The sequence below is a fragment of the Delphinapterus leucas genome, chromosome 18 (assembly GCF_059928025.1).
Source record: "Delphinapterus leucas isolate spDelLeu-1000000601 "Yukka" chromosome 18, BTC_Dleu_Yukka2, whole genome shotgun sequence".
NCBI classification, from domain to species: domain Eukaryota; kingdom Metazoa; phylum Chordata; class Mammalia; order Artiodactyla; family Monodontidae; genus Delphinapterus; species Delphinapterus leucas.
In genome coordinates, this window is record NC_143146.1 from 32,586,860 (window position 1) to 32,594,128 (window position 7,269).

Consider the following 7,269-nt stretch of genomic DNA (forward strand, 5'->3'; position numbering starts at 1 on the left):
GTGATATGTATCTGTCTATCCCACTAGATTGAGAGCCCTTTGAGGGCAGGAGCTCTGGCTAGTGTCAGATCAGCCTCCAAGTAGATAACTAATAAACGTTTGGGGAGTGAGTAAATAAATTCCTTTCTGTTGGAAGACACTGAACTATTGCTCTTACCCATACCGTTCCACCCACTCCGCTTCTATACAATCCTATCTCCCTTCATCTTCCTGTAGGCAACCATCCAGGTCTCTCCACCGGTCAGCCTTTCCTCTGGGTCTCCTGTTCTCTCGGCTAGCAATGCTGGGGGCAGGAAGCCTCCGGTAAAGCCTGACTAGGGTTGCTCACCAGAATTATGCGCATCACTAATCTTGATGTCATTGCCTGTCCTTTGGATAGCTAAGGCAGTCTTCAAAATGTACATGTCCCACTCAATGACCTTTAAGATTCCTAGCAATTCTAGGATTGCGAGATAAAAGAATTCAGGTCTGTTAGTCTTCTTGGAAATTCCTGCTTGTAGTAGATGTAGTAGCAAGTCCTAGGGCCTCCAGATTCCGTCTAGCTGTTAACCTTGAAAAGCATGAAAGAAAACATAGACTATAAACATAAAATTAAAAATGCATAGATAACCCTAAAGAGCAGAGTCAGACCTAGACTGTGGGTCTTTCTTTCCCTCCCCCAGTCGCCACCGTATCCTTTTCCCTGGCCCTTTTGCTTACCTGGGAAGAGATTTACACCAAGGGTTTCGACTACCCGTCTGAATGTCAGAACCGCCTGGACGCTTCAGATTCAGATTCCTGGGCCTCCTGTGGTCCTCAGCCCCCAGCCACCTCAAATTCTGAGTCAGTGACATTGGAATTGCACCAGGAATGTAGATGTTTAACTAGTTTCCCTGATCATGACATTCAGCCAGATATAGGAACCAGGGAACTAGGGCTAGATTCACTAAAAAAGCCAAGACTTTACCTCCTCTAGGGACCCACAGCCAGCCAGTGAGCACATTTCGAGAGCCTCGTTTAACTCTTGGCCACTGAATCAGAGTGGTTTTCAGTAGCGCAGTCAGAAGCTAGTGGAAGAAGATAGGGGGTTGAACTCTGCTGGGAAAAGCTAATGAGCTTTCTTGGTTTAAAGAATATAAACACGATTTGGATTTGGTGAGACAAAGAGGCCTACAGAGGCTGGAGAAACGACACTATCAAAGGATAAGCATCAGAAAGAGGTTTTTTTGTCTGAATGGAGAGGACCAGAGAGGGTTTAAGAACATGAGCCATTAACTTGAACATGACAACACTGGAAGGCGCTTTTTTTTTTTCCAACAAATAGGTATTGAGCACCCATTTGCCAAGTTCTGTTCAAGGTGCTGGGGGTTCAAGGATCTCCATGCGCGGTCCCTGCCCTGAAGGAGCACAACAAAGTGAGAACCTCTGATATCAGCCACAAGGAATTAACACTCATCCATTGCAACCTCATTTTGCAGAAGAACATGGTAATGGAGCAGATAAGAATTTCTTACTTAGGCTCTGGGATTTTGAGAAAAAGTTTACTAACTGAAAAGTTCACTTCACTTCCCAGTAACATTTTCTTTGGTCAAAGAGGTAAAGTGGGGCTTCCCTGGTGGCGCAGTGGTTGAGAGTCCGCCTGCCAATGCAGGGGACACGGGTTCGTGCCCCGGTCCGGGAAGATCCTGGATGCCACGGAGCGGCTGGGCCCATGAGCCGTGGCCGCTGAGCCTGCGCGTCTGGAGCCTATGCTCCGCAACGGGAGAGGCCACAACAGTGAGAGAACTGCGTACCGCAAAAAAAAAAAAAAAAAAAGGTAAAGTGAAATATTTTCTAATACTACCCCAATTCCCACATGTCTATAATAGCCTCCTGGTCTCCCTGACTCTGGCCTTTCCTATAGCTTTACACACTAACCCATGATTAATCACCCTTGTTCAAAAATGGTCCCTGGCTCCCTGTGCAGAACAAAATAAAACGAATGAAAGAACTGAATCACTTAAACTTACCATCTAGATCCCCAAAGATATAACCTCAATATTCCTTGCTAATATAGTCCCGGTATTCATTCATGCATTCATTTATTCAAGGAGTATTCATTGTACTCTTGCTACTTATTGAGGCTTGAGAATGCAAAAGGGAAAGTAAGACAGCTTTTGCCTTCAAAAAGGTAAAAAATGGAAAAATATCTGAGTAACATAATCATCATAATAAAATAATCATTGGATGATCACACACCAAATGTAGTGGGTGCTTAAAAAGATGAGCCAAGTTTTGGGGGAGGGGGTGGAGGTGAATCTGGAAAGGCTTCAAGGAAGGCATTTTTTTAAGAGCTGAAACCAAAGAATGAAAGTAGAATTTTCCAGGAGGATAAGTAAGGAAAAAGCAAACCAGCCTGTGTGAAGACCAGGGCCGTGTCAGGGAATGTGGCAGTTCCTCCCAACTTTTAGTTGGGTGTTCAGGCCATCATGGCTCTAAAGTTTAGATATTTCTTCTGTTGGTGATGGGGAGACATTGGAGAATTTCATGCAGGGGAACGACATGATCAGATTTAGAAAGATCATCCATCTCCCAGTAATGAGATATAGGGGGCCAAGTGCAAAGAAGAATGAGACAGAGGGAGAGTTAGAAGGAGAACAAAGGGGCAATAGTTCAAGCTGGAGCTGATGAGGGTTTTCCACATAATTCTAGTCAAACCGAACACCCTCTTGTTCCTCATTTAAAAACCACAATTTCCTGTTGTATGGTTTTGTTCTTATACCCAGGAATGCTGCCATCCCCCAACCCTGCCAATTCCACACGTACCAATTCGGCCCAAATTATTTCCCTCCTACAGGTTTTCCCTAAAATCCCAAAGGGAAATCTCTCTTCCTGTTCGAATGCCTATAACAATCAATATCTCTCTTAAGGCACATAGCACTTTTTCCCTGCGGTATATTTCTTGATACATATGCAGTGTCTCTTCTGTGACCACAAGCTCACAGAGAAAGGAGCAGAACTTAGGCATCAGACAGGTCTGGTGTAAAGCTCACGTCCATTGACTACATAGCTGATTTATAGGGCTTTAGTTACCCCAAGGAGTTTCAGTTTCCTCATCTATAAAATGGAACAAGTAAGACCTCTTTTGCAAGATATTTTTGAAGAGTAAACGAAATAATCAATATAAGGCACCAGCATAGAAGTTGACCCTCAGAAGGCCCTCAATAACTGGTAGTTATTAATACTACAAATAGATTAATCATTTACTTGATGCTGTATCCATGACTGATTTATCTTCAACTCTGCGGCAACACTGTGCACAGCGCTTAGTGAGAAGCCAGAATTCAGCCTGTATTTGATGAATAAATAACAATAGCTAACATTTTAAGCCCTTACTAAGGGCTTTATGTGAATTATCTGTTTGCCTCCTCACCATAACCTTATAAGGCAAATACTGTTATTATCTCTATTTTACACCTGGAAAGGTGTTGCTTCACTTCTTTCAGAGCTCAGAAGTTAACAAAAGGAGAGAATGACTCACGATTCACAAAGAGGTTTTTTTTCTGGGAAAGCTCATCCATTGGTGAAGTAGATATGGCCAATGTCATGTAATGTGAACCGCTAGAGAGAATTCATGTTCCACAAATAATATGACATCATTACTTGAAATTCACTTGAAGAATCTTCCATTGAGTTACCAGTGTTGAATGGATTAGAAATATAGTCCTTCTGAATTCTGAATAGTTTCGCCTTTCAGTTAGGTGGCTGTTATGGGATAAACTGTATCCCTCCAAAATTCATATATTGAATTCCTAACCCTCAGTACCTCAGAATGGGACTGTACTTGGAGATAGGGTCTTTAAAGATGTAATCAAGGTTAACTGAAGTCATTAGGGTGACCCCAAATTCAACATGACTGGTGTCCTTATAAGATTAGGAAAAACACATACACAGAGGGGAGACTTTGTGACTAGAGCAGGCGCTGACTGAGAGAAAAACTTGCAAAGCATATATCTGAGAAAGGACTTGCATTAGACTATATTAAGACCTCAGTAGGGACCTCCCTGGTGGCACAGTGGATACAACTCCACGCTCCCAATGCAGGGGGCCTGTTCGATCCCTGGTCAGGGAACTAGATCCCACATGCATGCCGCAACTAAGAGTTCACATGCCACAACAAAGGAGCCCGCCTGCTGCAACTAAGCCCTGATGCAACCTAGTTAATTAATTAATTAATTTTTTTTTTTAAAGATCTCAACACAATAATAAGAAAAAAAATAATTTTTTTCTTCCAGTTTTATTGAGATACAACTGACATACACCACTGGAACCAACCAAATATCTTTCAACAGGTGAGTGGATAAACAAACCATGCTCTATCCACACAATGGGATACTACTTGGCAATAAAAGGAATGAAATGTTCATACACACAACAGGAATGAATCTCAAAATAATTATGTAATATATATATTCAAAATAATTCAAAGAAGCTAGACAAAAATGAGTACATACAGTATGGTTTCATTTATATAAAACTCTTAAAAATGCAAAGTAGGGACTTCCCTGGCGGCACAGTGGTTAAGAATCCACCTGCCAATGCAGGCGACACAGGTTCGAGCCCTAGTCCAGGAAGATCCCACATGCTGCAGAGCAACTAAGCCCGTGCGTCACAACTACTGAGCCTGTGCTCTAGAGCCTGTGAGCCACAACTCCTGAAGCCGCGCACCACAACTACTGAAGCCCACGTGCCTAGAGCCTGTGCTCCACAACAAGAGAAGCCGCCACAATAAGAAGCCTGCGCACCACAACGAAGACTAGACCCCGCTCGCCGCAACTAGAGAAAGCCCGCGCGCAGCAACGAAGACCCAACGCGGCCAAAAATATAAATAAATAAATTTATGTTTTATTTATATGCAAAGTAGATAATACTGACAGAAAGCAGATCTGTGTTTGCCTGGGAGAGGGGAGGGGGCAGGAGTGGCAGAGGAAAGAATGTTAATGGGGCATGAAGAGACTTTAGGGTGATGAATATGTTCACTATCTTGATTGTGGAGATGGTTTCACAGGTGTGTGTGTGTATATATATATATATATAGTAGGTATATATATGTCAACACATCAAATTGTATGCTTTAAATATGTGCAGTTCACTGTATATCAATTACACCTCAATAAAGCTGCTTAAAAGAATCAATCAGGGCTTCCCTGGTGGCACAGTTGTTGGGAGTCCGCCTGCCGATGCAGGGGATACGGGCTCGTGCCTCGGTCCGGGAAAATCCCACATGTCGCAGAGCGGCTGGGCCCGTGAGCCATGGCCGCTGAGCCTGCGCGTCTGGAGCCTGTGCTCCGCAACTGGAGAGGCCACAACAGTGAGAGGCCCGTGTACCGCAAAAAAAGGAATCAATCATAATAAAAGCAAGAGCTACGTGGGCCACTTTATTGGTTGGCTCATTCAGAGAGCAGTCTGGGATCATTGTTTTTTGTTTTTTTTTTTGGTTGTTTAGTTTTTATTTCATAACCCTAAACTTAACTTTGCAATTCAGCTAAACTTGGAGGGGAATAAGGAAAATATGGAACCCAAAGAAGTGCAACGAGAGCACAAAGATTATAGGATATTTCGAGCAGATGGGGATGAAGGGGTGCTCTCCTGAGCTACAGAAGGAATGGTCTGGTGGTTAAGATAAAACACAAGTCACATTTATTATTAGATTTGTCCACAGTCAGCAATGGTGATCTTCTTGCTGGTCTTGCCATTCCTGGACCCAAAGCGCTCCATGGCTTCCACAATATTCATGCCCTCTTTCACCTTGCCAAAGACCACATGCTTGCCATCCAAGCACTCAGTCTTGGCAGTGCAGATGAAAAACTGGGAACCGTTTGTGTTGGGGCCAGCATTTACCATGGAAAAGATGCCAGGACCCGTATGCTTCAGGAGGAAATTCTCATCATCAAATTTCTCCCCATAGATGGACTTGCCACCAGTGCCATTATGGCGTGTGAAGTCACCACCCTGGCACATAAATCCCGGAATTATTCTGTGAAAGCAGGAACCTTTATAACCAAAGCCTTTCTCCCCAGTGCTCAGAGCACGAAAGTTTTCTGCTGTCTTTGGAACTTTGTCTGCAAACAGCTCGAAGGAGACGCGGCCCAAGGGCTCGCCGTCGATGGCGATGTCAAAGAACACGGTAGGGTTGACCATGGTTGGGCAGCGCAGGAAGTTCCGGGGTGACGGCGTCTGCAAAGCTGGGATCATTCTTAAAGGAGCTTGCGGTAGAGGAGAGATAGAAAGATAGGTTTCTTGCACACACCTTTTTTCAGGAATGGTAAGGAAAGCCCAAGGAATGACACTCCTGTGACCATCCACCAAGACATCCTGAGGACCCTGCTGGGCCTGCCCGTGTGTGAAAAGTGAAGGAGAGTTGAAGGTAGTTGGCTCAACTCTCAAATAGCAAATTAAAATTATTATTTAACCTTTCCACCCCTGACTGTTTACGAAGAGAAGTATTTACCTAATGTTCTTGGGAAGGTCTAAAGTAATGTAATCAAAGTACAGTCCATGTAACTGCCACTGGCCTGTGATAAGATCAATAAAAAATACTGACAATAAACACTCTGAAATTTATACAACCATTTCACAGAGTAATTTGCTATCTATCACATCTAATATTAAAAGGTTTGTGGGAATTCCCTGGCGGTGCTGTGGTTAGGACGCCTGTGCTTTCACTGCCGGGGGCGTGGGTTCAACCTCTGGTTGGGGAACTAAGATCCTGCAACCAAATAAATAAATAAAATTAAAAGTTTGGGCTGGTACTTGGTATACATTTATTCTATTTTTCTATTAAATATTTTCTTGAAAATTGTTTCTGAAATTAATGTTTCATTTCTCTTATTTTTATCATATTTTTTAAAATCTCAGTCCATAATAGATTGGAAATTTTACTTTTTATTTATTTATTTATTTTTGGCCACACAGCTCGGCTTGTGGGATCTTAGTTCTCTGACTAGGAACTGAACCCAGGTCCCAGCAGTGAAAGCGCCAAGTCATAACCGCTGGACTGCCAGGGAATTCCCAAGATTGGAAAATTTTAAAACTGTCCATCACACATAATTTGAAAAGCGTTGGTTTCAAGTCGGTCTCCTCTTTTCTGCTTCTAGAGAGTCTGACTCCCAGAATGTACTCATGGAGAGAAAAAAGTTAAAAACACTTTTGTGGGACTATGTTAATTATGTCATGAAAAATATTTAATGACATGGAAAAATTATCATGACCTAGGTAGAAAACAAAGCAGACTACAGATGAAAATGAACA

General features: G+C 42.9%; 1 pseudogene; it reads right to left on the reverse strand.

Annotated features, from left to right (window-relative positions):
- Positions 1-5,026: 5,026 nt before the first annotated feature.
- LOC149746842 (peptidyl-prolyl cis-trans isomerase A pseudogene) lies at positions 5,027-7,269 on the reverse strand (annotated as a pseudogene).